General features: G+C 42.1%; 1 long non-coding RNA gene across 3 annotated transcripts; it reads left to right on the top strand.

Annotated features, from left to right (window-relative positions):
* Positions 1-3,137: 3,137 nt before the first annotated feature.
* LOC121486241 lies at positions 3,138-21,963 on the top strand. Of its 3 annotated transcripts, none has more exons than XR_005986584.1 (5): positions 3,138-3,197; positions 17,478-18,762; positions 19,529-19,761; positions 19,856-19,976; positions 21,652-21,963. It is a non-coding gene; the product is annotated as an uncharacterized LOC121486241 (long non-coding RNA). The 3 variants fall into 3 exon arrangements; XR_005986585.1 differs by lacking the exon at positions 3,138-3,197 and having other exon boundaries at positions 16,092-17,605; positions 18,663-18,762; XR_005986586.1 differs by lacking the exon at positions 3,138-3,197 and having other exon boundaries at positions 16,092-18,762; positions 19,655-19,761.
* The last annotated feature ends 200 nt before the right edge of the window (positions 21,964-22,163 follow it).

Below are 22,163 nucleotides of genomic sequence, written 5' to 3'. Positions count from 1 at the left end.
TCATTTTCATTAATTTCCATGAATCTTTTAAATTCTACTCTAATTTCCTGGTTGACCCATTCATCTTTTAGCAGGATGCTCTTTAACCCCCACGTGTTTGAGTTTCTTCCAATTTTTCTCTTGTGATTGAGTTCTAGTTTCAAAGCTTTGTGGTCTGAAAATATGCAGGGGACAATCCCAATCTTTTGGTATCACTTGAGACCTGATTTGTGACCCAATATGTGGTCTATCCTGGAGAAAGTTCCATGTGCACTTGAGAAGAATGTGTATTCAGCTGTTTTCAGATGTAAAGTTCTGTATATATCTATGAAATCCATTTGGTCCTGTGTATCATTTAAGGCTCTGGTTTCTTTAGTGATGTTGTGTTGAGGAAATCTGTCATTTGCTGAAAGTGCCATGTTGAAGTCTCCTCCTATTAGTGTATTATTATCTAGGTATGTCTTTATTTTGGTTATTAATTGATTGATATACTTGGCAGTCACCACATTAGGGACATAAATATTCATGATTGTTAAGTCTTCTTGTTGGATAGACCCTTGAAGTATGATATAGTGTCCCTCTTCATGTCTTACCACAGTCTTTGGCATAAACGTTAATTTATCTGATATGAGGATTGCTATGCCAGCTTTTTTAAAAAAAATTTTTAGGACCATTTGAATGGTAAATGTTTCTCCAACCTTTCATTTTCATGCTGGAGATGCCCCTAGATCTAAAATGAGTCTCCTGTAGACAGCAAATAGATGGATCTTGTTTTTTTTTTTATCCAGTCTGAATCCCTGCATCTTTTGATGGGATCATTTAGCCCATTCATATTCAGAGTTACTATTGAAAGATATGAATTGAGTGTCATCATGATACCTATCCAGTCCCTGTTTTTGTGGGTGGTTTCCTTGGACATCCTCTTTCTTTAACAGAGTCCCCCTTAATATTTCTTGGAGCGCCAGTTTGGTGGTCACATATTCTTTCAGTTTCTGCCTATCTTTGAAGCTCTTTATCTCTCCTTCTATTCTGAATTAGAGCCTTGCTGTATAAAGTATTCTTGGCTGCATGTTCTTCTCATTTAGGACCCTGAATATATCCTGCCAGCCCTTTCTGGCCTGCCAGGTCTCTGTGGACAGGTCTGCTGTTAATCTAATATTTCTCCCCATATAAGTTAGGGATCTCTTTTCTTTTATTACTTTAAGGATTTTTTCTTTATCTTTGGAATGTGCAAGTTTCACTATTAAAATGTCGAGGTGTTAAATGGTTTTTATTGGTTCTGGGGGGAATCCTCTCTATTCCTGAATCTGAATGCCTGTTTCCTTCCCCAAATTAGGGAAATTCTCAGCTATGATTTGTTCAAATATACTCTCTTCCTCTGTCCCTCTCTGCCTTTTCTGGAACCCCAATTATACGTAGATTTTTCCTTCTGAGGCTTTATTTATTTCCCTTAAACATTCCTCATGGTGTCTTATAATTGTTTGTCTCTTTTTTCCTCAGCTTCCTTCCTTGAAATCAACTTGTCTTCTATGCCACTCACTCTTTCTTCCACCTCATTAACCCTTGTGGTTAGGACCTCCAGTTTGGATTGCATCTCTTTTCATTGATTTTTAATTTCGGCCTGATTAGATCTAAATCATGCAGTCATGAAGTCTCTAGAATACTTTATGCTTTTTCCCAGAACCACCAGTAGCTTTATAATTGTGCTTCTGATTTGGCTTTCTGACATTGAATTGTAATCCATATTCTATAATTCTGTAACAGTAGTACTGTTTCTGCTTCTTTCTTTTGTGGTTAATTCTTCCTTCTAGTCATTTTGCTCAGCAAGGAGTTGTGTATGAGTGGGCTGAGTCAAGATTATCAACCAAGACCTAAGTAAATTTCACCCTATATGATTCTGACATGGTCAGAGACCTGAAAATGAAAACAATGATTGGGACAAAATAAAACAAAAGGATCAGTAAAGTGGAAAACAAATTTTAAAGCAAAGTTCTAAAAAATAAAAGGCCAAAAGTCCCAAAGAAGAAGAGAAAAAGAAAAGGAAAAAGGAAAAACAAAGAAGAGGGAAAAAAACTAAAGTAAAGAGAGACAGAAAGAAAAAAGAAAAAAACGGAGGAAAAAAAGGGTGGGTAACTGGGAGATGGTGGTGGTGATGAAGTTGTAGTGGAGGGAGAATGTAGTCTACTTGAGGGGTCCTAGAGCATCATCCTCTTGGTCCTGAGTATATTAAGTTTTGTATGTTAGAAGATTCTCAGTCCCAAATTTATTTAAACCAGAAATACTTGTTGGGACCCCCACCATTGAACATCAAAACATCAATGAGATTAAAGAGAGGGGGCAGAATGGGAATGAGGAATCTCACAGGGGATCCCTGGGTGGCGCAGCAGTTTAGCGCTTGCCTTTGGCCCAGGGTGTTATCCTGGAGATCTGGGATGGAGTCCCACATTGGGATCCCTGCTTGGAGCCTGCTTCTCCTTCTGCCTGTGTCTCTGCCTCTTTCTCTCTCTGTGTCTCTCATGAATAAATAAATAAAATCTTAGAAAAAAGGGAATCTCACAGAATGAACCAGCATTGTATACCACTTGGTTCTGGGTGCATTATGGTTATGTTTTAAAAGGTATTATCTTCCATAATTGTAGAACAAAATGAGGCAGAGAAAGCAAACAAAAAAAAAAAAACACAAAACAACCCAAAAAAACAAATCTGTATATCTCCCAAAATTAAATTGAGTATGTTGAAGGGAATCTAGAAGTGGAAAATATATCTAGGACCTGTATTGTAGAAATACGAAAGTCAAAAAGACAGAAAATTAAAAATGAAGAGGTGGTAAAATATTGTAGTTAAGGTGGGAAATGAGAAAAAAATATTGGAAATTTACAGTCTGATATAAAAATGAGTTGTACTGGAAAAAGGAAGGAAACGTATAGGAGGGGCACCCTCTAGTTCTGTATACTATAAATCCCGCAGCATGGTCAAGATCTTGCTCTTCCCTGTTCTTCCAGCAGTTCTTCTGGGGGAGTGTCTGCTGTGCTGATGCTCAGGTGTGTGTACCTGGTGTGATGCCCCCCCTCACCACGTGTGGGGCTCAGTGGGAGCTGTTTACCCCGTGAGGCCCCTGCTCCCTGGTGGCCCTGCCTCTCCCAGGCACACGGTGACACAAGGAGGAACAACCACACTGGTGGCGGCCAGGTCTCCAGCTCTGGAGTCAGCTCCCCACAGTAAGTAACGCAGTCTCCCAGTCTGCACTGGGCTAGATGCTCCCAGGTTGGCAGGGGGCCCTGATCTGCACAGCTTGGGGGTGCCCAGTGGCAGAAGAGCCCTCACTGTCCTGTGCCCTCCCCATCTCTGCCTGTCCTGGGGGGAGTGCAGGATCCTGGGTTGTGTCCACTCTGCTGGAATCACGCTCCTGGGGCCAAGCCTCTGGAAGGCAGCAGGGCACAGACACCTCCGACCACAGCTGCCTGCCTGACCGAACGGCTTCTCCCAGATGCCCCATAGGGTGTGCACTCCCACCCTTTACTGAGATCAGCCTAAGGTTTGCCCTATTAATGACTCCAGGAGACTAGAGGCCATGGCGGGCAGCCTGAGTGGCTCAGTGGTTTAGCACCTGCCAGGGACCTGGGATCGAGTCTCACCTCAGGCTCCCTGCATGGAGCCTGTTTCTCCCTCTGCCTATGTCTCTATCTCTCTCTCTCTCCCTCTGTCAAATAAGTAAATAAAATCTTTTAAAAAGAATGAAGTCTTTGTCTAGTAATGGAAACCTGTGTCTCTTAGGGTCAGTTTCTGGAGATTCATTTTGTTCCTTCGAAAGGGGAACATGGCCTTGTGATCTGTTGTTGAAAATTGGATATTTGAAAAAAAAAATGCAGCCAGATTCTGTCTTTGCAGCTGGATCCTTGCAAAGAAAGGCCTTCAGTAATCTGACCAATATGAAAACTTAAGGTCTTGGGCATGTGTCCTTCCTAGGCCTATGAATGCGCTTTTTTCCTCAATTTTCCCAAATATGTTGCTGCTTTTGCATGTTTTAATTTCTTTAAAAGTCTCACACCTACCTCGTCTTGGGGCCCTAAATGTTTTATTGTTCTTCTTCTGTCTGCAGTCTTCCCCCAAGGTGGCCACGGTCTACAGTTTCCACTCACTGTGTCATCTGCCACTGCTTTTAGATACCTCCAACCTGATATTCAAACCATGGCACCAATTTTTTTTTAAAATAAAGATATGATTTTTTAAAGATTTTATTTATTTATTCATGAGAGACACACAGAGAGAGAGGCAGAGACAAAGGCAGAGGGAGAAGCAGGCTCCCCACAGAGTGCCCAATGTGGGACTTGATCCCGGAACTCTGGCATCATGTCTTGAGCCAAAGGCAGATGCTCAACCGCTGAGCCACCCAGCCATCCTGTATGGCACCACTCTTATCTGAGCTCCAAGTTGGATGAAGTAGAAACCAGTCATGATAAGCCAGAATATTGAAACAAATTCCAGTCTTTTCCTCTGTCCCAAGGGAGAGGCTGGGAATTGGATGGCTTCCTCCTATTTCACACAACACCAGAGAGGGGATGGGGCAAGGGTAAGCAAAAACAACATAAAATTTCTTACTATTTTGAGATGGATTTTTAATGTTTGGACATTTCTTGGTTGCTGCAGATCCTTGACTGCTCCTAAAGTTCCAACAAAGCTATTTTAGTCTATTGTTTACTTTATATTTCTGTGAGGGAACAAAGGTTACCTTGGAACTCCCAGGTCTGCCTTCTTGCTTATTTCACCTCTAGATATACCACAATTTAAAAATAAATTTCCTCTAATATTCAAGAATTAGTCTCTTGTTTTGTTGTAATAATAATAATGACAATAATGGTAATTTTATTGAGTACCTACTATGTGCCAGGCATTCATTATTTAAAGAGGTAAAGTGTATATGATATGTGTATGTGTCAACACATTTTCGAGTAGTTGAGACAGGGTTCCTATCACTGTTTAACAGCCTGAGTAAATGTTAAATGGCTTCATGGCCTTCCTCAAGCAAACAAACACATGTCTTACATACAGTGGGCACTCCACACCTCACATTACATACCGACAGCCCCAGGCTCACCAATTTGCTGCCATTTTTTGGCCCCTCCAGCTGGACTCAGTAGCCCCTAGGAACTTGCCCAGGCTTAGCCCATGTCCAGTTCAGTGACTATCTGCTGACCAGAGTAGGGTCAATGCCCTGAGCCTAGAATCTGGACCTTCTAACTTCCCCACTAGGACTCTTTGCACAGCATCAAATGACATAGATGAGTGAGGATGCTGTGTGTGCTTCCTGATGCTTTGTAATCAGCCTGGACTCTTTGACCAAACCCATTCTCTTTTGTTAATAGGGAATAAGTTGTGGTACTTCCCAGGGAATGAAGATCAAGCGGGGTTCCCTGGAGATAGCCATCCTCCCTTCGACACTCAAGTCTGGTCCTGAAGGCATTTGGTGGGAGCATTTAGGGATTAGCTGGGATTGGACAATTGTATGACACTCACCCCACCCCCAACCCTAGTCATTGTCCTTCCTCCTCTCTTCCTATTTCCCCTGGATTTCTTGAGGCAGCTTCAGTTGATAACTGCAGTATCCTGGGCATGAATACTGCTCAGTCGGGAAGCCTGAAGCCTCACACACAACAGATGGGATCAGAGCACCTGGAGGGAAGCCCTGGTGCTTCTAGATTTTCCTGATCTTGAAGCTTGAAGACACACCTTGTCATATCTGTACATCATCAAACAAATAGACTCATAACTTGGGTTTCACCATTTTCTGATTTCAGAGACCTCCTACAGTTTTAATCTATTTTCTGATAGGGCTCCTCCCTACATTTATGCTCACTGGTGTCACACAAGTAGGTAATGTTTGGGTGAGGTAGGTGTGCTAGGGTGGCCCTGCAGGGTGGGATTCACAGGCCCCTTGCTCCAGATCATTGACGACAAGGGAAATAGCCTGCCACTCAACACTGAAGGCTACATTGGCATCAGTATGAAACCCACCAAGCCCATTGGGCTCTTCATGGGCTATGATGTAAGTGGTAATCCTCACCTCCCCCCCCCCCAGGCCCCCCAAATCCCTTCAGGGAGCTATATGGGTGCTAAGGGGGGTGGATTCAACTCTGTGTCATGAGCCTTCTACACACCTCCCTTTGTTCACTCCAACTCAACAAAGCCTCTTCTAATTAATCTCTAAGTAAGCTCATAGTGTGTGTGTTCCCAGATCCTTTCCTGTCCTAAGCCATCTGGCACTTAAGTGCTGATAGGGTGGAAAGAAGCCTGGCTTCAGAAGCACCAGACTTGTTTCCGATGATTTCTTGAGCTTGAGTGTACAAGAAGCTTTGACTGGCTTCAAATCCTACAGTCCCACTCACCAACAGGGTGTGTGCAAATCTCTTAACCTCGCTGAGCCTCCAGTAGGCACCATTGTCCCCACTTCACAGAGGAAGAAAGAGTCCATTGGAAGTTTTGTTTGTCTTCCCCTGTGTGGGGGTGGGCAGTCTAGGATTTCCATACCCTACATAAGAAATCCAGGGATTACATAAAACTGTGATAGGCTCTAAGGAAACCTACTCTTGACCAAGCAAATTCTCAGCTTCCAAATTTGGTCAGGGGCAGATCTTGAAATTGATCTCAGACCCATCTCCTTTCTCCGCAGGAACAGCCATTGGTATCACTGTTGTCCTCACTCTATGGTCATGGTGCTGCTCCTTTTGTGATATTATTGCCCAAAAGCAAATATACAGGCCCTAGCCTTAATTCACAGTAGCACAATTTTAAACTTGGATAAAAGAGAAAATAAAATTTTTTTTTAATTTTTTATTTATTTATGATAGTCACAGAGAGAGAGAGAGAGAGAGAGAGAGAGAGAGACAGGCGGAGGGAGAAGCAGGCTCCATGCGCCGGGAGCCCGATGTGGGATTTGACCCCGGGTCTCCAGGATCACGCCCTGGGCCAAAGGCAGGCGCCAAACCGCTGCGCCACCCAGGGATCCCGATAAAAGAGAAAATAAACACAGAGTAACATTTATATAGATCAGTAGTTCTCAACCCTGCCTATATGTTAGAATCATTTGAGGAGATTAAAAACAAATAATTCTTTATTCCAACCACAGAGATTCTGGTTAAATTAAACTGGAATGTTTCAGAGCAATGGCATTTTTCTTTAGATTGCAAATATTTTATTTTACAAAGATGTCCTCATCTATGCCCACCACACCTAAATACATATATATCCCATTTCACATGCTCTCATGATTATAATATGCTCTCCCTCTTCCACTGAGATTTGTTTGCTTTTTTTCCTTTCTTTTACTGATGTAAAACATATAAAATCTACTCTTTTCACCATTTTTAAGCATAGAGATTGGTGGCATTGAGTAAATGCCATTACCACCATGCATCTACAGAAAATTTTTCCATCCCCAACAGAAACTCTGTGCCCGTTAAACAATAACTGCCCCACTCCTCCTTGTATCCCCAGCATTTGGTAACCTTTAATATACTTTTTTGGCTTTAAGAATTTGCCTATTTTAGGTACCTCTGTTAAGCGAAAGTGTACATTTGTCATTTTGTGTCTGGTTTATCTCAGCACATGTTTTCAAAGTTCATCCATGTTGTAGCATGTGACCAAATGTCATTTTCTAAAGGCCGAATTGTATTATATGGGTGTACCATATTTTGTATATCCATTGGTTTCTTAATAAACATTTAGGTTATTTCCACCTTTTCACTACTGTGAATGATGCTGCAATGAATACTGGTTTGCAAGCATCTATTTGCGTTTCTGCTTTTACTTCTATTGAATATATACCCCAAAATGGAATTCTTATATGATAATTCTCTATTTAGCTTTTTGAGGAACTGCCAAATGTTTTCTACAGTGGCTGCACCATTTCGTATTTCTATCAGCAATGCACAAATATTCTAGTTTCTCCATATCCTTGCTACTCCTTGCTATTTTCAGATTTGTTTCTTTTTTGTGTTATAAAAATCGTTCTAATGGGTGCGAAATGGTATCTCATTGTGGTTGATTTGCATCTCCCTAATGACTAGTGATGTTGAGCATCTTTTCATGTACTTATTGGCCATTTGTGTATCTTCTCTGGAGAATTGTCTATTCAAATCTTTGCCTATTTTTTAAATTGGATTGTTTTCTTATTGATTTGTAAGAGCTCTTTGTATATTCTGGATATGAGTCTCTTATCAGATATATGCTTTGCAAATATTTTCTCCCATTCACTACATTGCCTTTTTACTCTTTTGAAGTATCCTTTCATGTGAAATTTTAAAAGTTTGATGAGGAACATTTTATCTATTTTCTCCTTTTCTTTCTTGTGCTGTGGGTGTCATAGTCAATAATTGCCAAATCCAAATTCATGAAGATTTCCTCCTATGTTTTCTTCTAAGAGTTTCAGAATTTTACCTCTTATGTTTAGGTTTTTTATTCATTTTGTGTATATAGTATAAGGAAATGAATGTTCATTTGTATCTGAACATCCAAGCTTCACAGTGCCATTTGTTGAAAAGATTGACTTTTCCTACTGAATGGTCTTGGCATTCTCATCTAAAATCTATTGACAATATATGTGAATGTTTCCTTATGGGTTCTCTATTCTATTCCAATCATTTTTGTGTCTTTTTTTTATGCCAGCGTCACACTGTTTTGATTACTGTAATTTTGCAGTAAATTTAAAAACGAGGAATGAGGGGCACCTGGGTAGCTCAGTGGTTGAGCATCTGCCGTTGGTTCAGGTCATGATCCTGAGGTCCTAGAATTCAGTCAAACATCAGGCTCCCCAGAGGGAGCCTGCTTCTCCCTCTGCCTATGTCTCTGCCTCTCTCACTATGTCTCCCATGAATAAATAAATAAAATCTTTTTAATAAATCAAGAATGCAAGCTCTTCAACTTTCTTCTCCCTTTAAAAGATTGTCTTAGGTATTTAGAATCCCTCAAGATTGCATATGATTTCTCATTCATTTGGGGAATATAAATAATAGTGAAAGGGAATAGAATGGAAGGGAGAAGAAATGGGTAGGAAATATCAGAAAGGGAGACAGAACATAAAGACTCCTAACTCTGGGGAATGAACTAGGGGTGGTGGAAGGGGAGAAGGACGGGGGGGTGGGGGCGAATGGGTGACGGGCACTGAGGGGAGCACTTGACGGGATGAGCACTGGGTGTTATTCTGTATGTTGGCAAATTGAACACCATTAAAAAATAAATTTATTATTTAAAAAAAAGAATTTTAGGATGAGTGTTTCTATAACACTGAGATTTTGATGGGTATTGTACTGAATCTGTAGATAGCTTTGGGTAATATTGTCATCTTAATAATTTTAAGTTTCCAAGCAATACAGTAAATCTTTCCATTCATTGATGGCTTCTTTCATTTCTTTCAGCAACAATTTTTATTTTTCAGCATATGAGCCTTTCACTTTCTTGACTAAATTTATTCTTAGTTTTATATTCTTTTTGATGCTATTCTTTTTTTATAAATTAATTTTTATTGGTGTTCAATTTACCAATATACAGAAAAACACCAAGTGCTTATCCCGTCAAGTGTCCCCCTCAGTGCCCGTCACCCATTCCCCGCCACCGCCCGCCCTCCTCCCCTTCCACCACCCCTAGTTCCTTTCCCAGAGTTGGGAGTCTCTCATGTTCTGTCTCCCTGATATTACCCACACATTTCTTTTCCCTTCCTTTATATTCCCTTTGACTATTATTTATATTCCCCAAATGAATGAGAACATACACTGTTTTTCCTTCTCTGATTGACTTACTTCACTCAGCATAATTCCCTCCAGTTCCATCCACGTTGAAGCAAATGGTGGGTATTTGTCGTTTCTAATGGCTGAGTAATATTCAATTGTATACATAAACCACATCTTCTTTATCCATTCATCTTTCGATGGACACCGAGGCTCCTTCCACAGTTTGGCTATTGTGGACATTGCTGCTAGAAACATCGGGGTGCAGGTGTCTCGGCGTTTCATTGCATCTGAATCTTTGGGGTAAATCCCCAACAGTGCAATTGCTGGGTCGTAGGGCAGGTCTATTTTTAACTCTTTGAGGAACCTCCACACAGTTTTCCAGAGTGGCTGCACCAGTTCACATTGCCACCAACAGTGCAGAAGGGTTCCCCTTTCTCCACATCCTCTCCAACATTTGTTGTTTCCTGCCTTGTTAATTTTCCCCATTCTCACTGCGGTGAGGTGGTATCTCATTGTGGTTTGGATTTGTATTTCCCTGATGGCAAGTGATGCAGAGCATTTTCTCATGTCCTTGGCCATGTCCATGTCTTCCTCTGTGAGATTTCTCTTCATGTCTTTTGCCCATTTCATGATTGGATTGTTTGTTTCTTTGGTGTTGAGTTTAAGAAGTTCTTTATAGATTTTGGAAACTAGCCCTTTATCTGATATGTCATTTGCAAATATCTTCTCCCATTCGGTAGGTTGTCTTTTAGTTTTGTTGACTGTATCCTTTGCTGTGCAAAAGCTTCTTATCTTGATGAAGTCCCAATAGTTCATTTTTGCTTTTGTTTATTTTGCCTTTGTGGATTTATCTTGCAAGAAGTTACTGTGGCCAAGTTCAAAAAGGGTGTTGCCTGTGTTCTCCTAAAGTATTTTGATGGAATCTTGTCTCACATTTAAATCTCTCATCCATTTTGAGTTTATCTTTGTGTATGGTGAAAGAGAGTGGTCCAGTTTCCTTCTTCTGCATGTGGATGTCCAATTTTCCCAACACCATTTATTGAAGAGACTGTCTTTTTTCCAATGGATAGTCTTTCCTCCTTTATCGAATATTAGTTGACCATACATTTCAGGGTCCACTTCTGGGTTCTCTATTCTGTTCCATTGATCTATGTGTCTGTTTTTGTGCCAGTACCACACTGTCTTGATGACCACAGCTTTGTAGTACAACCTGAAATCTGGCATTGTGATGCCCCCAGCTATGGTTTTCTTTTTTAAAATTCCCCTGGCTATTCGGGGTCTTTTCTGATTCCACACAAATCTTAAAATAATTTGTTCTAACTCTCTGAAGAAAGTCCATGGTATTTTGATAGGGATTGCATTAAACATGTAAATTGCCCTGGGTAACATTGACATTTTCACAATATTAATTCTGCCAATCCATGAGCATGGAATATTTTTCCATCTCTTTGTGTCTTCCTTAATTTTTTTCAGAAGTGTTCTATAGTTTTTAGGGTATAGATCCTTTACCTCTTTGGTTAGGTTTATTCCTAGGTATCTTATGATTTTGGTGCAATTGTAAATGGGATTGACTCCTTAATTTCCCTTTCTTCAGTCTCATTGTTAGTGTATAGAAATGCCATTGATTTCTGGGCATTGACTTTGTATCCTGCCACGCTACCAAATTGCTGTATGAGTTCTAGCAATCTTGGGGTGGAGGCTTTTGGGTTTTCTTTGTAGAGTATCATGTCATCGGCGAAGAGGGAGAGGTTGACTTCTTCTTTGCCAATTTGAATGCCTTTAATGTCTTTTTGTTGTCTGATTGCTGAGGCGAGGACTTCCAGTACTATGTTGAATAGCAGTGGTGAGAGTGGACATCCCTGTCTTGTTCCTGATCTTAGGGGAAAGGCTCCCAGTGCTTCCCCATTGAGAATGATATTTGCTGTGGGCTTTTCATAGATGGCTTTTAAGATGTCGAGGAAAGTTCCCTCTATCCCAACTCTCTGAAGTATTTTGATCACGAATGGATGCTGTATTTTGTCAAATGCTTTCTCTGCATCTAATGAGAGGATCATATGGTTCTTGGTTTTTCTCTTGCTGATATGATGAATCACATTGATTGTTTTACGAGTGTTGAACCAGCCTTGTGTCCCAGGGAAAAATCCTACTTTGTCGTGGTGAATAATTTTCTTAATGTGTTGCTGGATCCTATTGGCTAGTATCTTGTTGAGAATTTTTGCATCCATGTTCATCAGGGATATTGGTCTGTAATTCTCCTTTTTGTTGGGGTCTTTGTCTGGTTTTGGAATTAAGGTGATGCTGGCCTTATAGAACGAATTTGGAAGTACTCCGTCTCTTTCTATCTTTCCAAACAGCTTTAGTAGAATAGGTATGGTTTCTTCTTTAAACATTTGATAGAATTCCCCTGGGAAGCCATCTGTCCCTGGACTCTTGTGTCTTGGGAGGTTTTTGATGGCTGCTTCAATTTCCTCCCTGGTTATTGGCCTGTTCATGTTTTCTATTTATTCCTGCTCCAGTTTTGGTAGTTTGTGGCTTTCCAGGACTGCGTCCATTTCTTCTAGATTGCCTAATTTATTGGCGTAGAGCTGTTCATAATATGTTTTTAAAATAGTTTGCATTTCCTTGGTGTTGGTAGTGATCTCTCCTTTCTCATTCATGATTTTATTAATTTGAGCCTCTCTCTCTTCTTTTTAATAAGGATGGCTAATGGTTTATCTATCTTATTAATTCTTTCAGCGAGCAAACTCCTGGTTCTGTTGATCTGTTCCACAGTTCTTTTGGTCTCTATTTCATTTAGTGCTGCTCGAATTTTAATTAACTGTCCTCTTCTGCTAGGGGTGGGGTCTATTTGCTGCTTTTTCTCTAGTTCCTTTATGTGTAAGGTGAGCTGTTGTATTTGAGTTCTTTCCAGTTTTTGAGTGGATGCTTGTATTGCGATGTATTTCCCCCTGAGAACTGCTTTTGCTGCTTCCCAAAGATTTTGAACAGTTGTATCTTCATTCTCATTAGTTTCCATGAATCTTTTTAATTCTTCCTTAATTTCCTGGTTGACCTTTTCATCTTTTAGCAGGATGGTCCTTAACCTCCACGTGTTTGTGGTCCTTCCAATCTTCTTGTTGTGATTAAGTTCTAATTTCAAGGCATTATGGTCTGAGAATATACAGGGGACTATCCCAATCTTTTGGTATCGGTTCAGACCCGATTTGTGACCCAGTATATGGTCTATTCTGGAGAAAGTTCCATGTGCACTTGAGAAGAATGTGTATTCAGTTGAGTTTGGATGTAAAGTTCTGTAGATATCTGTGAAATCCATCTCGTCCAGTGTTTCATTTAAAGCTCTCGTTTCTTTGGAGATGTTGTGCTTAGAAGACCTATCGAGGGTAGAAAGAGCTAGATTGAAGTCACCAAGTATAAGTGTATTATTATCTCAGTATTTCTTCAGTTTGGTTGTTAATTGGTTTAAATATTTTGAGGCTCCCACATCGGGGCCTATATATTGAGGATTGTTAAGTCCTCTTGTTGGATAGATCCTTTGAGTATGAGATAGTGTCCCTCTTCATCTCTCACTATAGTCTTCGGGGTAAATTTTAATTTATCTGATATGAGGATGGCTACCCCTGCTTTCTTTTGAGGACCATTTGAATGGTAAATGGTTCTCCAACCTTTTATTTTCAGGTTGTAGGTGTCCTTCTGTCTAAAATGAGTCTCGTGTAGACAGCAAATAGATGGGTCCTGATTTTTTATCCAGTCTGAAACCCTGCGCCTTTTGATGGGGTCATTAAGCCCGTTCACGTTCAGAGTTACTATTGACAGATATGAGTTTAGTGTCATCATGATATCTATTCAGTCCTTGTTTTTGTGGATTGTTCCACTGAACTTCTTCTTAAAGGGGAATTTTAAGAGTCCCCCTTAAAATTTCTTGCAGAGCTGGTTTGGAGGTCACATATTCTTTCAGTTCCTGCCTGTCTTGGAAGCTCTTTATCTCTCCTTCCATTTTGAATGAGAGCCTTGCTGGATAAAGTATTCTGGGTTGCATGTTCTTCTCATTTAGGACCCTGAATATATCCTGCCAGCCCTTTCTGGCCTGCCAGGTCTCTGTGGAGAGGTCTGCTGTTACCCTAATATTCCTCCCCATAAAAGTCAGGGACTTTTTTTCTCTTGCTGCTTTAAGGATCTTCTCCTTATCTTTGGAATTTGCAAGCTTCACTATTAAATGTCGAGCTGTTGAATGGTTTTTATTGATTTAAGGGGGGGGATCTCTCTATTTCCTGGATCTGAATGCCTGTTTCCCTTCCCAGATTCGGAAAGTCTTCAGTTAGGATTTGTTCAAATACATATTCAGGCCCTCTGTCCCTTTTCGGCGCCCTTGGGAACCCCAATTAAACGTAGGTTTTTCTTCCTCAGGCTGTCATTTATTTCCCTTCATCTATCCTCATGGTCTTTTAATTGTGTGTCTCTTTTTTCCTCAGTTTCCCTCTTTGCCATCAACTTGCCTTCTATGTCACTCACTCGTTCTTCCACCTCATTAAGCCTCGTCGTTAGGACTTCTAGCTTGGATTGCATCTCATTTAATTGATTTTTAATTTCTGCCTGATTGGATCTAAATTCTGCAGTCATGAAGTCTCTTGAGTTCTTTATGGTTCTTTCTAGAGCCACCAGTAGCTGTATAATAGTGCTTCTGAATTCGCTTTCTGACATTGAATTGTAATCCAGATTTTGTAACTCTGTGGGAGAGAGGACTGTTTCTGATTCTTTTTTTTTTTTTTTTTTTTGAGGTGAGGTTTTCCTTCTAGTCATTTTGCTCAGTGCAGAGTGGCCAAAAGCAAGTTGTATCGGGAAAAGGAGAAAAAGAGAGAGAAGGAAAGAAAAGAGAAAAAGGAAAAAGAAAAAAGGAAGAAAAAGAGAAGAAAAAGAGAAAGAAAAAGAAAGAAAGGAGGAAAAAAAGGGGGGTGGTGTGGGGAAGCAATCAGGAATCAAAAAGAAAGAAAGAAAACACAAAACAGAAGAAGAAAAAAAACAAAAAAACATGTGGGAATATCTTCTGATTCTGTACACAAGTCCCTTGACTTCCTCTGGAACTGGTCCCTCTAGCTGGTCTTCTCGGGGAGGGGCCTGTTGTGCTGATTTTCAGGTGTTAGCACTTGGGGGAGCTCCTCTGCCCCGGCCTGGTGCAGGGCTCAGTGGGGGTTGTTTACCCCGTGAGGCCCCAGGAGGAACAGCCACAGTGGGGCGGCAGCTCTGGAGCCCTGGATTCAGCTCCTGCAGTAACTCCGGGGCTCTCTGTCTGCAGGGCCTGGATGCTCCTGGGGCAGGGGCCGCTGATCTGCTCAGCTCGGGGCAGGAGCGTCCTTGCTGTCCTGGGCCCTCCCGGCTCCTGCCTGTCCCGGGGGAGGCCGGATCCTGGGCTGTGTTCCGGCGCCCTGTGCTCCGGGGCCTGCGCTGTTGGATTCGCGCTCCCGCCCCGCAGCCCCCTCCGTGGAGCCGCCGCCCCGCCCGAGCCCCTCCGAGCTGCTCCGGGTCCCGCCATGCACGCTGCAGCCCTTAGGGAGCTCGGCGCACTCTCCTGGGGCACAGGTGCCTGTTAGTGTCCCAGGGAGCCCTGAGGGCAGCCCCGCCCTCCTGGGTCCTGCTCTAACTCCCTGCGGGCCCCTTTCCGCCCGGGAAGGTTGGTGCAGATCCTGTGTCTCCTGGACGGGGCTCTCCCCTCCCCCTTGGAGGCCTTTTGTTTCTTTTATCTTTTTCCCTCTTCCTACCTTGATAGAGGCGGGAACTCTTCTCACTGTAGCATTCCAGCTGGTCTCTCTTTAAATCTCAGGCCGAATTCATAGATTTTCAGGATGATTTGAAGGTTATCTACGTAATTTGTTGGGGACAGGTGACTTGGGGACCCTACTCTTCCGCCGTCTTGCCCCTCCTCCTGATGCAATTCTAAATAGAAGAGTTTTCTTAATTTCTTTGGTCTATATATAATATCTTCTGGTTTTTAGTTCTTTGTTCATTTTTTCCATTAGTTTTTTATCACATTAAGCATATTTGACTTATTATTTTTCCTTCTAAGTTTTTATTTAAATTCCAGTTATTTACCATATACGGAAATATTAATTTCAGGTGTAGAATTTGGTGATTCATCACCTACATACAACAGCCAGTGCTCATTATAACAAGTACCCTCCTTAATCCGCATCACCTATTTCACCTGTTCCCTGGCTTCACCACCCCCCAACCTCACCCCTCCTCTCTGGTAACCATCACTTTGTTCTCCTCAGTTAAGAGTCCATTTCTCAGTTTTCCTTTCTTTATTCCCTCCATGTTTAGGTTTTTTTCTTAAATTCCACATTTGTTTCTTGAACTCTAGAAATCAGATTCTCCCACTTTCCTAGGGGTTGAGTTTGCTGGCATTTTGTTATTGTTTTGGTTTTGGTTTTGGACTGTTGAAGGCTATTGTAGTCCTTTGTTGTGGTACTTTTGCAAATTCTTTAAAGAGTGTTGTTTGTCATGTGTGATCACTGAAGTTTATGATCCCTTAGTTCATGTTCAGTTAATGTTTTGACAGAGATTTCCTTGAGTGGCAGGAGCTCAAATGAACAGAGTAAAACATCACCAACCAAAAAAGAGAGAAAACAACCACTGTGCAGAGCAGCTCAGGGTTGGAACACAACTTCACCACTTAGCTGGACTTCCTCTGAACCTAGGGATCAGCCTGAGATGAAAGCTTAAGGTCTTCTCAGGACTTTGCTGAGCATGCATCTTGCCCAAGCAGGTTCATGGCTGCCTAAATTCCCTCATGTACCTAGCTGTCTTGAATATCCTAATTTCAAGAAAAAGAAAAATCTCACCCCAGCACTTCCCTCAGATCTTGAAGGTCTATTGTATATCTCCACCCATAATCTCTTACCTCAGGTGCCTTCACTTTTGTAGTCTGCCCAGTAACTTCTATAAGCAGCACCTGCTGCTTTTTTTCCATGTGTGTTCTGAGTTATAGAAAATGAGTACCTTATAACTCTCCTTCAAGCAGCTCCCAGATAGGTTAAAACAAGTGCACATAATAACCATTATTTTACTTTAAAACATCTGTTTTTTTTTTTAAAGTTGATTTGGTACCACAAGAGGGACAGTATCATTTTCCAAAAACAGAAGGCAATTATATCCGTAACTATAATGCAAATAAACAATTCTTCTTGAATTCTAGCTAATGCCATGCTGAGTGTAGAGCCTTACACAGGGCTCGATCTCACAACCCTGAGATCATGAACTGAGCTGAAATCAAGAGTCATCTACCCAGCGAACTGAGCCACACAGATACTCTGCAAACATACAATGATCTTAAAATAAACAGTTTAATTAGAAAAATAAAAGTCCTATAGGTTTCCAGAAGGATCGGATGAGTTAGTATTTTGGGAAGGAAATTCATTTAACAAAAGTTTATTGACACCTCTCATTTGTCCAGGCACTATGTGAATGCTAAGCTGAGTACAATAAATAAAATAAACAGGGCCTGTGTCTAATGGGAATTTTATTCTACTAGAGTACCACACAAAAGTGAGTTAGTGCTTTAGAAAACTATCCTTAAAATTGGCTCAGTATTGTCCACTAATTGACAAGTAGTGTTAATTGAGTACTTGGATGTAATGAAAATAGACTCAAAGAGATTACAAAACTTGCCGAGGTGCCACATGGAGCCAAGGGCAGGATCCAAACCCAGATCTGAGCACCAGATTGTGGCTCATCATCTCTAAACTCATTTTCTTCAACAAAGGGGTGCTGTTCTCTTTGCAGGAAAATCCAGTAAAGACAGCTGAAATAGAGTGTGGGGACTTTTACAACTCTGGAGATAGAGCAACTATGGATGAAGAGGGCTACATGTGGTTCCTGGGGAGGAACGATGACTTCATCAAAGCCTCTACGTAGGTGTGGCTGACCTGAACTAGGAGGATTCACCCTCATTTGCCTCATGGAATCTAGCTTGTCCCAACATTCAACCATGCGTGGTGATGGGACTCTCAGGCTAACTCTGAACAGAGCCCTGTCTCAGGGTCCTTTTCTAGGGATATCTGTGCACCTCCCCCCAACTCTGCATCCAGAAAAATCAACCAAAATGTAGCTCGAGATGGTCTGCAAGAGGAACCATAATAACATTATGCAATTTGAAGGATTTAGACAGAAGACTTTACTTAGCCCCCATTGGCTAAGGAAGCTTACTCTATGTTTAGCTCCTCTAATGGAACACAACACGTCGTTGAAAAAAATAATAGCACAACAGAAACCTTTATGGGGCACTTACCATGGGAAAGCATGCTCTGCAGTGCCTTATACAACCCACTTCTCAATGCTAGAAGATAGATGCAATTTTTCCCATTGATAGATGAGGAGCTGAATTACTGACTGTGAAGAAAGTTCCCTAAAGTTTCAAAGAGTACTGGGTACGACCCAGATTTACCAACGTTGTCTGGTTCCACGACAGTTGTCCCTAAATGTTACGTGATTTAGAAAGAAAATAAAAAATTATACATTGCACCAGAGTAACAAGTTCCCTTGGATATTTCAGGGAAATTGAATTTGTTTACTTTTTAAATTTCTAAAACATGCTAAAATAATGGGGAACAGCATGCAGAATTTGCATGACTGTTTAAGATAAAGGTTAAGGCTCCACTAGGTTTCATGCCAAGGGTTGCTGCTTGAGCCAAGTCCCTGAGCTCAGGGAGGACTAAACATTCACCTGACCAAAAGCAGTGAGGTGAGAAACTCTGGGTAGTCTGTGAGGGTTGTATTTCTCAGGGCGGGGTGCCCATTCTTCATGTGTGGGGCCCATGACAAAGCCAGGCGGCAGGTATATGGCTCCCCGTGGCACTTATCCTGCATGCCAAGGGACGATGTGACCCTCCAAAACATGAGACTTGAGGGTCTGGGTTACCAGGCCCTGGCACCTGCTCAGAAACCCAGAAGGAACCATTGACCCTCCAGGTACCGCATCCGGCCGGCAAAGGTGGAGAATGCCTTGGCTGAATAGCCAGCGGTGGCTCAATCAGCTGTGGTGAGCAGCCCGGACCTGATTCGAAGGGAGGTAAGAAGGAGGACACAGAGGTCATCGTGTCTGTGTGTGGGTCCTGGTGGACACATGTAGGGGAACCTTCCACGAGGTCTCATCTCCCCTGCCTTGCACCTAGGGTGGAGGGAGGGCCCAGGCGGTGTGCATATGCATTTACACTGTGTGGTCACCAGAGGACAGTGCGGCCTCAACTGTGTAGGACAGAAACTGATGCTTGAGAATTTGGCTTGCTGCTGGGGCTACTGCTGCCAACCTCCTGTTTACTGAGCCCTTCTTACCTGCCAGCTCATCTCTCCCTCACAGTAACCTAATTAATTAAGGGCTCTGATACCCTATTTTAGAGATAAACAAGCATAAGGAGATTAAATAACTTGCCTGATCACAAAGCTATTAAGTGGTGGAGCTGGAATGGGAATCTGAGCTGTCTGGCTCCAGAGCATGTACTCATGGATTCAACTACTGTGTGCTGAATTCCTACTGTTTACAAGGGCCTGTGCCCTGTAGTAGGAACATAAATAACACAAAAATAATTACCAACATTTATTTAATGCCCACAGAATTCTGCCTACAATAATAGTAAAAATGGTGCTGATAATGATAGGAATAAAAATAAATTTAAACTAGTTTCATGTTTTATATGAATTATCTCAATGAATCTTTTTTAAATATTTTTTTATTTGAGAGAGAGAGAGAGAGAGCGCGCACAAGCAAGGAGAGGGAGTGCAGGCTCCCCACTGAGCAGGGAGTCCGACTTGTGGGGTGGGATGGCACTCATTCCCAGGACCCCTGGATCATGACCTGAGCTGAAGGCAGATGCTTAACCAACTGAGCCACCAAGATGCCCCAATCTCAATGGATCTTGACATACATGCTCTGAGGAATGAAGCTGTCTGTTCCCACATCACAGAGAAGGAAATGGAGGGCCAGAGAGGTGAAATAATTTTCCAAGGCAAAGAGTAGAAATTGGAAGCATGGAAAACTGGTCCTGTTATTTTCCAGAGGTTCAGCTGTCAGGTTGTTTTTCCATTTATTTCATAAACATTTACTTTTTAAACTACACCCTTGGTTGTCACTCCAGCTGAGCCTCCACTCTGGTTCTCCACTACAGGTGGTAAAGGCATTTATCATCCTGATGCCAGATTTCCTGTTGCATGACCAGGACCAGCTCATCAAGGAGCTGCAGCAGCACGTGAAGTCAGTAACAGCCCCGTATTAAGGACCCCAGGAAGGTGAGTGAGGGCAGAGGGATGGGATCTGGTCCCCTCCACTGGGCCCTGGGACTCTGCTGCCCCAGATCCATAAGGTGGCTGGGCTGAGCTTATGTAGCCAAGGAATGAGCATTTTTTCTACTGGATTCAGCTTGAACCCAGGGGTTGAGAGGACTCATTAATCAAATGGAACCTCTATTCTGTGTCAGAAAACAAAAAGGATCCATGGTTGGCATGTCAACCTAAAGAAAAAAAATCAGTCAAGAGCCTAAAACTATCTGGGAAGGTTATTTGTAATCTTGCATAATTTGAAAAAGAAATTCAAGTCAACAACTCCCACACTTTTTAAAAACATTATTTGGGGACGCCTGGGTGGCTCAGCGGTTGAGCGTCTGCCTTCAGTTCAGGGCATGATCCTGGGATCCAGGATCAAGTCCTGCGTCGGGCTCCCTGCAGGAAGGTTTCTTCTCCCTCTGCCTGTGTCTCTGCCTCTCTCTCTGTGTCTCTCATGGATAATTAAATAAATCTTAAAAAAATAAATAAAAACATTATTTGTATTAAGAAATATATTCTAAATTGCAACCCAACACGTATGTTGATACATAAAAAAACAAAAGCTAACAAAATAATATTTATTCTAGCATAAAATACATTCTGATAGTTATTATTCTACCTCATTTGTTTTCAATGCCACGTGTGACCTATGAAAATGTTCCACAATAGAGAAATGATTAAATTATTCATGGTATTTAATGCTGTCCTATGATTTAAAAAGATGATGCAGATCTTTTATTTGTAACATAAACATCACAAAAATATCTTATTAAGAGACAAAGCAGACTGTGAATAAATATATATAATATTATTTGATGTGTTGAAAAAGACATTTGACAGGATACCTGTAAAAAAAAGTTAACATGTCCTTCTTTGGTAATACTATATTGCTGTGTTTTATGAAGTTTATAATCGAGACATAAAGGTATACAGCGAATATTTATTGAACATTTAGTGTGTGTTCCAAGCTCTGGACTCAAAGATCTCCATGTATTGTTATTTCATTTAATCCTCTCCCAACCTGAGATCGTACAACCATCTATTTTACAGAGTGGAAATGGAGGCTCAAAGACTCAAACCAAATTGCCTGAGGTTGGAGCGAATCAAAGGGCAGGGCTAGAACTCAAACCCATGTGTATCTGACAACAGAGTTCACGCTAGAATGTTAGGCTGTGCTGCCTCATAGAGAGCAGAACAGAGGATGCATACCAGTTAGGATGGACTAGATGTTCCAGTGAGTAACCAGTAGTCCTGTGTCCTAGGAGCTTCTAATAAGGGAGGTATCTTTCTTGTCCTGCCACATGTCTACATGGTCTTCCCGGGACCAGGATAAAAGAGAACCCACCATAGGTAACTTCCAGGAGCCGGGAGAGATGGCCAAAGGAGGTGGCCAGACTCCATTGTTCTGTTCGAGGTGGCACACTTCACTCGCACTCACATTTCACTGGTCAGAGAGCATCACAGGGCTGCATCCAACTTCCCTCATCAGAGGACACCCTGACATGCTTGGGGGAGCCTACTGAGGCTACCACATGGTTCCAGCCCATCCATGGAACTGCACAGGGGCAGAGGAGGGGCATGGGGCATCGGTAGGAAATGACAGTAGGACTAAGTCACGAAGGGTTTGCTTTATCCTCACCAGGTGGAATTTGTCCCAGAGCTGCCCAAAACCATCACTGCAAGATTAAAAGAAGTGAACTTCAGAAAAAAGAGATATGGTCAGATGTAATCAGCAAAACCCTCAGAAACCACTGTGTCATCGTGGCCAAATCCCTGATTGCCTCAATTTCCCCACTCTGAGAAGGGTGAGGAGGGCCGTGTTGGGCATTGATTTGTAAGAGCATCAGGAGTGCCCACGTTCCAGCATCTTTGTTCTTTCAAATTAATGTCAGCTACACTCCTGCTTCCATGTCCCCGAGGAGTGCTCAGAATGTGGCTGGGGTAATAAACTGACATCAACATCCAAGGGGACCTTGTGTTGTGCTTTTATTCTTTGAATGAACTGGGGCTACGTGCTGTCCCTCCATGATTCTCCCTGAGCCCCATCAGATAGGACTCTGGGGCCAGAGTCTCTCTCCTGATTCCAGAGGCCCATTCAACCACCAGGACACAGAGGTCTGGGGAGGGACCCTTCCTTGGCCCCAGGGGTCCACC

The sequence above is a fragment of the Vulpes lagopus genome, chromosome 3 (genome assembly GCF_018345385.1).
Source record: "Vulpes lagopus strain Blue_001 chromosome 3, ASM1834538v1, whole genome shotgun sequence".
In the NCBI taxonomy this organism is placed as follows: domain Eukaryota; kingdom Metazoa; phylum Chordata; class Mammalia; order Carnivora; family Canidae; genus Vulpes; species Vulpes lagopus.
Note: the sequence above shows the minus strand (reverse complement) of the source record. Positions and strands in the feature narration are given on the sequence as shown.